Here is an 11,767-nt window from a genome sequence, read left to right on the forward strand (position 1 = left end):
CAGGGTCCCCTGCGTCCCAATCACAGCTGGTTTTTAACTTCTGTATTCAGGGGATGGGAGGGGTGGGGGTGTTGCATCGTGCACACACAGTGCCTGTTTTGCAGATAAGTTTTAATAAATACACAAAGAATAATATGGAGTCTTTGGCCACGAGGAACACCTTCCCCTACCTTTTATTTTCTCTGATTCCACATCACCGCACCTACCATCCAACTCCAAAACTCGGGGGAGACTAACACTCCCTACCTCCCTTGGTGTGCATCATGGGCTTCCCCATGACGAACACAACATTTCTCCTTAACCAATACAAAACAAACATAGCTGCTCCAAAAAAAGATACTATACTAATCCAGTATACAAGAATAGTACACAACAATAAATACCACATTCAGTCAATCCACCCCGAATCCTTGCAGCCGCGTTGAGCATGGCGGTCGAGGACTCAAACTGTACCGTTCAAGTCCTTGTCTCAGAGGCACTGAGTTGATTGGTATGGAGCCAGGCACCTCCTGATCTGAATCTTGAACTGGCTCCAAATTCTGCATGTCTACACCCCCTGTAGTAGATGATTGAGAATTAGTAGCAGTCACCACCGGCCATATGCACTGGCTCAAAATTCTGCATGTCCACACCCCATGTAGTAGATGATTGAGAATTAGAAGCAGTCACCACAGGGTCCACAGTCAGGATGATCCATCCTCTCTCCATCATCAGCTCCAGATCCCACTGTTTCCCTGAGCAGGAAGGTCTGGAATTGAAAATACAGAGGACATTAAATAACATTCACTCAGTACATGGCACTCATTTTGGTTTATAAGCTGGAAATTGAGCCATCAGTCTGGTGTCAAGAGTGTCAGGATGGCCAGGTGGTCTAAGGTGCTGCGTTCAGGTCACAGTCTCCCTTGGAGACGTGGGTTTGAATCCCACTTCTGACAAGTGTCTTTTGCGAGGTGGATACATTTTTGGACTTTTTTTTTCTAAGCACCCGTATAAAAAACAATGTCAACAGTTTCTGTAAATTATCGATAAGATCTATTGTCCGTTGCTTGCACTAATTTCCTGAAGTTGGCTAAATCGCAGTAAATCGGTAAAGCGGGAAATCACAGCATCTTCAACAAATCGTGATAGAGGGGCAGAGATGAAGGTTTGGACCCTACATATCAAGAGCGCAGCTGTCAATAGTTCAGCAGGTTCACAGTGCAGAAGGTTCAGTGGCACCAGGGTCCCCTGCGTCCCAATCACAGCTGGATTTTAACTTCTGTATTCAGGGCATGGGAGGGGTGTGTTGCATCGTGCACACACGGTGCCTGTTTCGCAGATAAATTTTAATAAATACACAGAGAATAATATAGAGTCATTGGCCACGAGGAACACCTTCCCTGACCTTTCATTCTCTCCGGTTCCACGTCACCGCGCCTACCATCCAACTCCAAAACTCGGGGGAGACTAACACTCCCTACCTCCCTTGGTGTGCATCAGAGGCGTGCCCATGACGAACACAACATTTCTCCTTAACCAATACAAAACAAACATAGCTGCTCAAAAAAAAGATACTATACTAATCCAGTATACAAGAATAGTACACAAAAAGAAATGCCACATTCAGTCAATCCACCCCGAATCCTTGCAGCAGCGTTGAGCATGGCGGTCGAGGACTCAAACTGTACCGTTCAAGTCCTTGTCTCAGAGGCACTGAGTTGATTGGTATGGAGCCAGGCACCTCCTGATCTGAATCTTGAACTGGCTCCAAATTCTGCATGTCCACACCCCCTGTAGTAGATGATTGAGAATTAGTAGCAGTCACCACCGGCCATGTGCACTGGCTCAAAATTCAGCATGTCCACACCCCATGTAGTAGATGATTGAGAATTAGTAGCAGTCACCACCGGATCCACTGTCAGGATGATCCATCCTCTCTCCTTCATCAGCTTCAGATCCCACTGTTTCCCTGAGCAGTAAGGTCTGGAATTGAAAATACAGAGGACATTAAACAACATTCACTCAGTACATGGCACTCATTTTGGTTTATAAGCTGGAAATTGAGCTATCAGTGCAGTGTCAAGAGTGTTAGGATGGCCGAGTGGTCTAAGGCGCTGCGTTCAGCTAGCAGTCTCCTTTGGAGGCGTGGGTTCGAATCCCACTTCTGACAAGTGTCTTTTGCGAGGTGGATACATTTTTTGACTTTTTTTTTCCAAGCACCCGTATCAAAAACAATGTCAACAGTTTCTGTAAATTATCGATAAGATCTATTGTCCGTTGCTTGCACTAATTGCCTGAAGTTGGCTAAATCGCAGTAAATCGGTAAAGCAGGAAATCACAGCATCTTCAACAAATCTTGATAGAGGGGCCGAGATAAAGGTTTCGACCCTACATATCAAAAGCACAGCTGTCAATAGTTCAGCAGGTTCACAGTGCAGAAGGTTCAATGGCACCAGGGTCCCCTGCGTCCCAATCACAGCTGGTTTTTAACTTCTGTATTCAGGGCATGGGAGGGGTGTGTTGCATCGTGCACACACAGTGCCTGTTTCGCAAATACGTTTTAATAAATACACAGAGAATAATATAGAGTCATTGGCCACGAGGAACACCTTCCCTGACCTTTTATTCTCTCCGGTTCCACGTCACCGCGCCTACCATCCAACTCCAAAACTCGGGGGAGACTAACACTCCCTACCTCCCTTGGTGTGCATCATAGGCGTGCCCATGACGAACACAACATTTCTCCTTAACCAATACAAAACAAACATAGCTGCTCAAAAAAAAGATACTATACTAAACCAGTATACAAGAATAGTACACAACAAGAAATGCCACATTAAGTCAATCCACCCCGAATCCTTGCAGCCGCGTTGAGCATGGCGGTCAAGGACTCAAACTGTACCGTTCAAGTCCTTGTCTCAGAGGCACTGAGTTGATTGGTATGGAGCCAGGCACCTCCTGATCTGAATCTTGAACTGGCTCCAAATTCTGCATGTCCACACCCCCTGTAGTAGATGACTGAGAATTAGTAGCAGTCACCACCGGACATGTGCACTGGCTCAAAATTCAGCATGTCCACACCCCATGTAGTAGATGATTGAGAATTAGTAGCAGTCACCACCGGATCCACTGTCAGGATGATCCATCCTCTCTCCTTCATCAGCTTCAGATCCCACTGTTTCCCTGAGCAGGAAGGTCTGGAATTGAAAATACAGAGGACATTAAACAACATTCACTCAGTACATGGCACTCATTTTGGTTTATAAGCTGGAAATTGAGCCATCAGTGCATTGTCAGGATGGCAGAGTGGTCTAAGGGGCTGCGTTCAGGTCGCAGTCTCCCTTGGAGGCGTGGGTTCGAATCCCACTTCTGACAAGTGTCTTTTGCGAGGTGGATTCATTTTTTGACTTTTTTTTTCCAAGCATCCGTATCAAAAACAATGTCAACAGTTGCTGTAAATTATCGATAAGATCTATTGTCCGTTGCTTGCACTAATTTCCTAAAGTTGGCTAAATCGCAGTAAATCGGTAAAGCGGGAAATCACAGCATCTTCAACAAATCGTGATAGAGGGGCAGAGATAAAGGTTTCGACCCTACATATCAAGAGCGCAGCTGTCAATAGTTCAGCAGGTTCACAGTGCAGAAGGTTCAGTGGCACCAGGGTCCCCTGCGTCCCAATCACAGCTGGTTTTTAACTTCTGTATTCAGGACATGGGAGGGGTGTGTTGCATCGTGCACACACGGTGCCTGTTTCGCAGATAAGTTTTAATAAATACACAGAGAATAATATAGAGTCATTTTCCACGAGGAACACCTTCCCTGACCTTTTATTCTCTCCGGTTCCACATCACCGCGCCTACCATCCAACTCCAAAACTCGGGGGAGACTAACACTCCCTACCTCCCTTGGTGTGCATCATAGGCGTGCCCATGACGAACACAACATTTCTCCTTAACCAATACAAAACAAACATAGCTGCTCAAAAAAAAGATACTATACTAATCCAGTATACAAGAATAGTACACAACAAGAAATGCCACATTCAGTCAATCCACCCCGAATCCTTGCAGCCGCGTTGAGCATGGCGGTCGAGGACTCAAACTGTACCGTTCAAGTCCTTGTCTCAGAGGAACTGAGTTGATTGGTATGGAGCCAGGCACCTCCTGATCTGAATCTTGAACTGGCTCCAAATTCTGCATGTCCACACCCCTTGTAGTAGATGATTGAGAATTAGTAGCAGTCACCACCGGCCATGTGCACTGGCTCAAACTTCTGCATGTCCACACCCATGTAGTCGATGATTGAGAATTAGTAGCAGTCACAACCGGATTCACTGTCAGGATGATCCATCCTCTCTCCTTCATCAGCTTCAGATCCCACTGTTTCCCTGAGCAGGAAGGTCTGGACTTGAAAATACAGAGGACATTAAACAACATTCACTCAGTACATGGCACTCATTTTGGTTTATACGCTCGAAATTGAGCCATGAGCAAGGTGTGAAGAGTGTCAGGATGGCCTAGTGGTCTAAGGTGCTGCGTTCAGGTCGCATCCTCCCTTGGAAGTGTGGGTTCAAATCCCACTTCTGACAAGTGTATTTTGCGAGGTGGATACATTTTTGGACTTTTTTTCCCAAGCACCGTATCAAAAACAATGTCAACAGTTTCTGTAAATTATCGATAAGATCTACTTTCCGTTGCTTGCACTAATTGCCTGAAGTTGGCTAAATCGCAGTAAATCGGTAAAGCAGGAAATCACAGCATCTTCAACAAATCGTGATAGAGGGGCCGAGATAAAGGTTTCGACCCTACATATCAAAAGGGCAGCTGTCAATAGTTCAGCAGGTTAACAGTGCAGAAGGTTCAGTGGCACCAGGGTCTCCTGCGTTCCAATCATAGCTGGTTTTTAACTTCTGTATTCAGGGGATGGGAGGGTTGGGGGTGTTGCGTCGTGCACACACAGTGCCTGTTTTGCAGAGAAGTTTTAATAAATACACAAAGAATAATATGGAGTCTTTGGCCACGAGGAACACCTTCCCCTACCTTTTATTCTCTCCGATTCCACATCACCGCACCTACCATCCAACTCCAAATCTCGGGGGAGACTAACACTCCCTACCTCCCTTGGTGTGCATCATGGGCGTGCCCAGGACGAACACAACATTTCTCCTTAACCAATACAAAACAAACATAGCTGCTCAAAAAAAAGATACTATACTAATCCAGTATACAAGAATAGTACACAACAATAAATACCACATTCAGTCAATCCACCCCGAATCCTTGCAGCCGCGTTGAGCATGGCGGTCGAGGACTCAAACTGTACCGTTCAAGTTCTTGTCTCAGAGGCACTGAGTTGATTGGTATGGAGCCAGGCACCTCCTGGTCTGAATCTTGAACTGGCTCCAAATTCTGCATGTCCACACCCCCTGTAGTAGATGATTGAGAATTAGTAGCAGTCACCACCGGCCATATGCACTGGCTCAAAATTCTGCAAGTCCACACCCCATGTAGTAGATGATTGAGAATTAGTAGCAGTCACCACAGGGTCCACTGTCAGGATGATCCATCCTCTCTCCTTCATCAGCTTCAGATCCCACTGTTTCCCTGAGCAGGAAGGTCTGGAATTCAAAATACAGAGGACATTAAATAACATTCACTCAGTACATGTCACTCATTTTGGTTTATAAGCTGGAAATTGAGCCATCAGTCTGGTGTTAAGAGTGTCAGGATGGCTGGGTGGTCTAAGGCGCTGCTTTCAGGTCGCAGTCTCCTTTGGAGGCGTGGGTTCGAATCCCACTTCTGACAAGTGTCTTTTGCGAGGTGGATACATTTTTTGACTTTTTTTTTCCAAGCACCCGTATCAAAAACAATGTCAACAGTTTCTGTAAATTATCGATAAGATCTATTGTCCGTTGCTTGCACTAATTTCCTGAAGTTGGCTAAATCGCAGTAAATCGGTAAAGCGGGAAATCACACCATCTTCAACAAATCGTGATAGAGGGGCAGAGATAAAGGTTTTGACCCTACATATCAAGAGCGCAGCTGTCAATAGTTCAGTAGGTTCACAGTGCAGAAGGTTCAGTGGCACCAGGGTCCCCTGCGTCCCAATCACAGCTGGTTTTAACTTCTGTATTCAGGGCATGGGAGGGGTGTGTTGCATCGTGCACACATGGTGCCTGTTTTGCAGATAAGTTTTAATAAATACACAGAGAATAATATAGAGTCATTGGCCACGAGGAACACCTTCCCTGGCCTTTTATTCTCTCCGGTTCCACGTCACCGCGCCTACCATCCAACTCCAAAACTCGGGGGAGACTAACACTCCCTACCTCCCTTGGTGTGCATCATAGGCGTGCCCATGACGAACACAACATTTCTCCTTAACCAATACAAAACAAACATAGCTGCTCAAAAAAAAGATACTATACTAATCCAGTATACAAGAATAGTACACAACAAGAAATGCCACATTCAGTCAATCCACCCCGAATCCTTGCAGCCGCGTTGAGCATGGCGGTCGAGGACTCAAACTGTACCGTTCAAGTCCTTGTCTCAGAGGCACTGAGTTGATTGGTATGGAGCCAGGCACCTCCTGATCTGAATCTTGAACTGGCTCCAAATTCTGCATGTCCACACCCCTTGTAGTAGATGATTGAGAATTAGTAGCAGTCACCACCGGCCATATGCACTGGCTCAAACTTCTGCATGTCCACACCCCAAGTAGTGGATGATTGAGAATTAGTAGCAGTCACCACCGGATTCACTGTCAGGATGATCCATCCTCTCTCCTTCATCAGCTTCAGATCCCACTGTTTCCCTGAGCAGGAAGGTCTGGAATTGAAAATACAGGAGGACATTAAAACACATTCACTCAGTACATGGCACTCATTTTGGTTTATACGCTCGAAATTGAGCCATGTGCAAGGTGTGAAGAGTGTCAGGATGGCCGAGTGGTCTAAGGCGCTGTGTTCAGGTCGCATTCTCCCTTGGAGGCGTGGGTTCAAATCCCACTTCTGACAAGTGCATTTTGCGAGGTGGATACATTTTTGGACTTTTTTTTCCCAAGCACCGTATCAAAAACAATGTCAACAGTTTCTGTAAATTATCGATAAGATCTATTTTCCGTTGCTTGCACTAATTGCCTGAAGTTGGCTAAATCGCAGTAAATCGGTAAAGCAGGAAATCACAGCATCTTCAACAAATCGTGATAGAGGGGCAGAGATAAAGGTTTTGACCCTACATATCAAGAGCGCAGCTGTCAATAGTTCAGCAGGTTCACAGTGCAGAAGGTTCAGTGGCACCAGGGTCCCCTGCGTCCCAATCACAGCTGGTTTTTAACTTCTGTATTCAGGGCATGGGAGGGGTGTGTTGCATCGTGCACACATGGTGTCTGTTTCGCAGATAAGTTTGAATAAATACACAGAGAATAATATAGAGTCATTGGCCACGAGGAACACCTTCCCTGGCCTTTTATTCTCTCCGGTTGCACGTCACCGCACCTACCATCCAACTCCAAAACTCGGGGAGACTAACACTCCCTACCTCCCTTGGTGTGCATCATAGGCGTGCCCATGACGAACACAACATTTCTCCTTAACCAATACAAAACAAACATAGATGCTCAAAAAAAAGATACTATACTAATCCAGTATACAAGAATAGTACACAACAAGAAATGCCACATTCAGTCAATCCACCCCGAATCCTTGCAGCCGCGTTGAGCATGGCGGTCGAGGACTCAAACTGTACCGTTCAAGTCCTTGTCTCAGAGGCACTGAGTTGATTGGTATGGAGCCAGGCAACTCCTGATCTGAATCTTGAACTGGCTCCAAATTCTGCATGTCCACACCCCCTGTAGTAGATGATTGAGAATTAGTAGCAGTCACCACCGGCCATGTGCACTGGCTCAAAATTCAGCATGTCCACACCCCATGTAGTAGATGATTGAGAATTAGTAGCAGTCACCACCGGATCCACTGTCAGGATGATCCATCCTCTCTCCTTCATCAGCTTCAGATTCCACTGTTTCCCTGAGCAGAAAGGTCTGGAATTAAAAATGCAGAGGACATTTAACAACATTCACTCAGTACATGGCACTCATTTTGGTTTATAAGCTGGAAATTGAGCCATCAGTGAAGTGCCAAGAGTGTCAGGATGGCCGAGTGGTCTAAGGCGCTGTGTTCAGGTCGCAGTCTCCTTTGGAGGTGTGGGTTCGAATCCCACTTCTGACAAGTGTCTTTTGCGAGGTGGATACATTTTTGGACTTTTTTTTTCCAAGCATCCGTATCAAAAACAATGTCAACAGTTTCTGTAAATTATCAATAAGATCTATTGTCCGTTGCTTGCACTAATTTCCTAAAGTTGGCTAAATCGCAGTAAATCGGTAAAGCGGGAAATCACAGCATCTTCAACAAATCGTGATAGAGGGGCAGAGATAAAGGTTTCGACCCTATATATCAAGAGCGCAACTGTCAATAGTTCAGCAGGTTCACAGTGCAGAAGGTTCAGTGGCACCAGGGTCCCCTGCGTCCCAATCACAGCTGGTTTTTAACTTCTGTATTCAGGGCATGGGAGGGGTGTGTTGCATCGTGCACACACGGTGCCTGTTTCGCAGATAAGTTTTAATAAATACACAGAGAATAATATAGAGTCATTGGCCACGAGGAACACCTTCCCTGACCTTTTATTCTCTCCGGTTCCACATCACCGCGCCTACCATCCAACTCCAAAACTGGGGGGAGACTAACACTCCCTACCTCCCTTGGTGTGCATCATAGGCGTGCCCATGACGAACACAACATTTCTCCTTAACCAATACAAAACAAACATAGCTTCTCAAAAAAAAGATACTATACTAATCCAGTATACAAGAATAGTACACAACAAGAAATGCCACATTCAGTCAATCCACCCCGAATCCTTGCAGCCGCGTTGAGCATGGCGGTCGAGGACTCAAACTGTACCGTTCAAGTCCTTGTCTCAGAGGCTCTGAGTTGATTGGTATGGAGCCAGGCACCTCCTGATCTGAATCTTGAACTGGCTCCAAATTCTGCATGTCCACACCCGTTGTAGTAGATGATTGAGAATTAGTAGCAGTCACCACCGGCCATGTGCACTGGCTCAAACTTCTGCATGTCCACACTCCATGTAGTCGATGATTGAGAATTAGTAGCAGTCACCACAGGGTCCACTGTCAGGATGATCCATCCTCTCTCCTTCATCAGCTTCAGATCCCACTGTTTCCCTGAGCAGGAAGGTATGGAATTGAAAATACAGAGGACATTAAATAACATTCACTCAGTACATGGCACTCATTTTGGTTTATAAGCTGGAAATTGAGCCATCAGTCTGGTGTCAAGAGTGTCAGGATGGCCGGGTGGTCTAAGGCACCGCGTTCAGGTCGCAGTCTCCTTTGGAGGCATGGGTTCGAATCACACTTCTGACAAGTGTCTTTTGCGAGGTGGATACATTTTTTGACTTTTTTTTTCCAAGCACCCGTATCAAAAACAATGTCAACAGTTTCTGTAAATTATCGATAAGATCTATTGTCCGTTGCTTGCACTAATTTCCTGAAGTTGGCTAAATCGCAGTAAATCGGTAAAGCGGGAAATCACAGCATCTTCAACAAATCGTGATAGAGGGGCAGAGATAAAGGTTTTGACCCTACATATCAAGAGCGCAGCTGTCAATAGTTCAGTAGGTTCACAGTGCAGAAGGTTCAGTGGCACCAGGGTCCCCTGCGTCCCAATCACAGCTGGTTTTTAACTTCTGTATTCAGGGCATGGGAGGGGTGTGTTGCATCGTGCACACATGGTGCCTGTTTCGCAGATAAGTTTTAATAAATACACAGAGAATAATATAGAGTCATTGGCCACGAGGAACACCTTCCCTGGCCTTTTATTCTCTCCGGTTCCACGTCACCGCGCCTACCATCCAACTCCAAAACTCGGGGGAGACTAACACTCCCTACCTCCCTTGGTGTGCATCATAGGCGTGCCCATGACGAACACAACATTTCTCCTTAACCAATACAAAACAAACATAGCTGCTCAAAAAAAAGATTCTATACTAATCCAGTATACAAGAATAGTACACAACAATAAATAGCACATTCTGTCAATCCACCCCGAATCCTTGCAGCCGCGTTGAGCATGGCGGTCGATGACTCAAACTGTACCGTTCAAGTCCTTGTCTCAGAGGCACTGAGTTGATTGGTATGGAGCCAGGCACCTCCTGATCTGAATCTTGAACTTTCTCCAAATTCTGCATGTCCACACCCCCTGTAGTAGATGATTGAGAATTAGTAGCAGTCACCACCGGCCATATGCACTGGCTCAAAATTCTGCAAGTCCACACCCCATGTAGTAGATGATTGAGAATTAGTAGCAGTCACCACAGGGTCCCCTGTCAGGATGATCCATCCTCTCTCCTTCATCAGCTTCAGATCCCACTGTTTCCCTGAGCAGGAAGGTCTGGAATTGAAAATACAGAGGACATTAAATAACATTCACTCAGTACATGGCACTCATTTTGGTTTATAAGCTGGAAATTGAGCCATCAGTCTGGTGTCAAGAGTGTCAGGATGGCCGGGTGGTCTAAGGTGCTGCATTCAGGTCACAGTCTTCCTTGGAGACGTGGGTTCAAACCCCTCTTCTGACTAGTGTCTTTGTGAGGTGGATACATTTTTGGACTTTTTTTTTCCAAGCACCCTTATCAAAAACAATGTCAACAGTTTCTGTAAATTATCGATAAGATCTATTGTCCGTTGCTTGCACTAATTGCCTGAAGTTGGCTAAATCGCAGTAAATCGGTAAAGCAGGAAATCACAGCATCTTCAACAAATCTTGATAGAAGGGCCGAGATAAAGGTTTCGACCCTACATATCAAGAGCGCAGCTGTCAATAGTTCAGCAGGTTCACAGTGCAGAAGGTTCAGTGGCACCAGGGTCCCCTGCGTCCCAATCACAGCTGGTTTTTAACTTCTGTATTCAGGGCATGGGAGGGGTGTGTTGCATCGTGCACACACGGTGCCTGTTTCGCAGATAAGTTTTAATAAATACACAGAGAATAATATAGAGTCATTGGCCACGAGGAACACCTTCCCTGACCTTTTATTCTCTCCGGTTCCACATCACCGCGCCTACCATCCAACTCCAAAACTGGGGGGAGACTAACACTCCCTACCTCCCTTGGTGTGCATCATAGGCGTGCCCATGACGAACACAACATTTCTCCTTAACCAATACAAAACAAACATAGCTTCTCAAAAAAAAGATACTATACTAATCCAGTATACAAGAATAGTACACAACAAGAAATGCCACATTCAGTCAATCCACCCCGAATCCTTGCAGCCGCGTTGAGCATGGCGGTCGAGGACTCAAACTGTACCGTTCAAGTCCTTGTCTCAGAGGCTCTTAGTTGATTGGTATGGAGCCAGGCACCTCCTGATCTGAATCTTGAACTGGCTCCAAATTCTGCATGTCCACACCCCTTGTAGTAGATGATTGAGAATTAGTAGCAGTCACCACCGGCCATGTGCACTGGCTCAAACTTCTGCATGTCCACACTCCATGTAGTCGATGATTGAGAATTAGTAGCAGTCACCACCGGATTCACTGTCAGGATGATCCATCCTCTCTCCTTCATCAGCTTCAGATTCCACTGTTTCCCTGAGCAGGAAGGTCTGGACTTGAAAATACAGAGGACATTAAACAACATTCACTCAGTACATGGCACTCATTTTCGTTTATACGCTCGAAATTGAGCCATGAGCGAGGTGTGAATAGT

General features: G+C 45.8%; 1 non-coding gene across 1 annotated transcript; it reads left to right on the top strand.

The window, feature by feature from the left end:
• Window positions 1-8,126: 8,126 nt before the first annotated feature.
• Window positions 8,127-8,209, top strand: TRNAL-CAG (transfer RNA leucine (anticodon CAG)). Its single transcript has one exon. It is a non-coding gene; the product is annotated as a tRNA-Leu (tRNA).
• The last annotated feature ends 3,558 nt before the right edge of the window (window positions 8,210-11,767 follow it).

The sequence above is a fragment of the Pleurodeles waltl genome, unplaced genomic scaffold, assembly GCF_031143425.1.
Source record: "Pleurodeles waltl isolate 20211129_DDA unplaced genomic scaffold, aPleWal1.hap1.20221129 scaffold_39, whole genome shotgun sequence".
Taxonomy (NCBI): Eukaryota; Metazoa; Chordata; class Amphibia; order Caudata; family Salamandridae; genus Pleurodeles; species Pleurodeles waltl.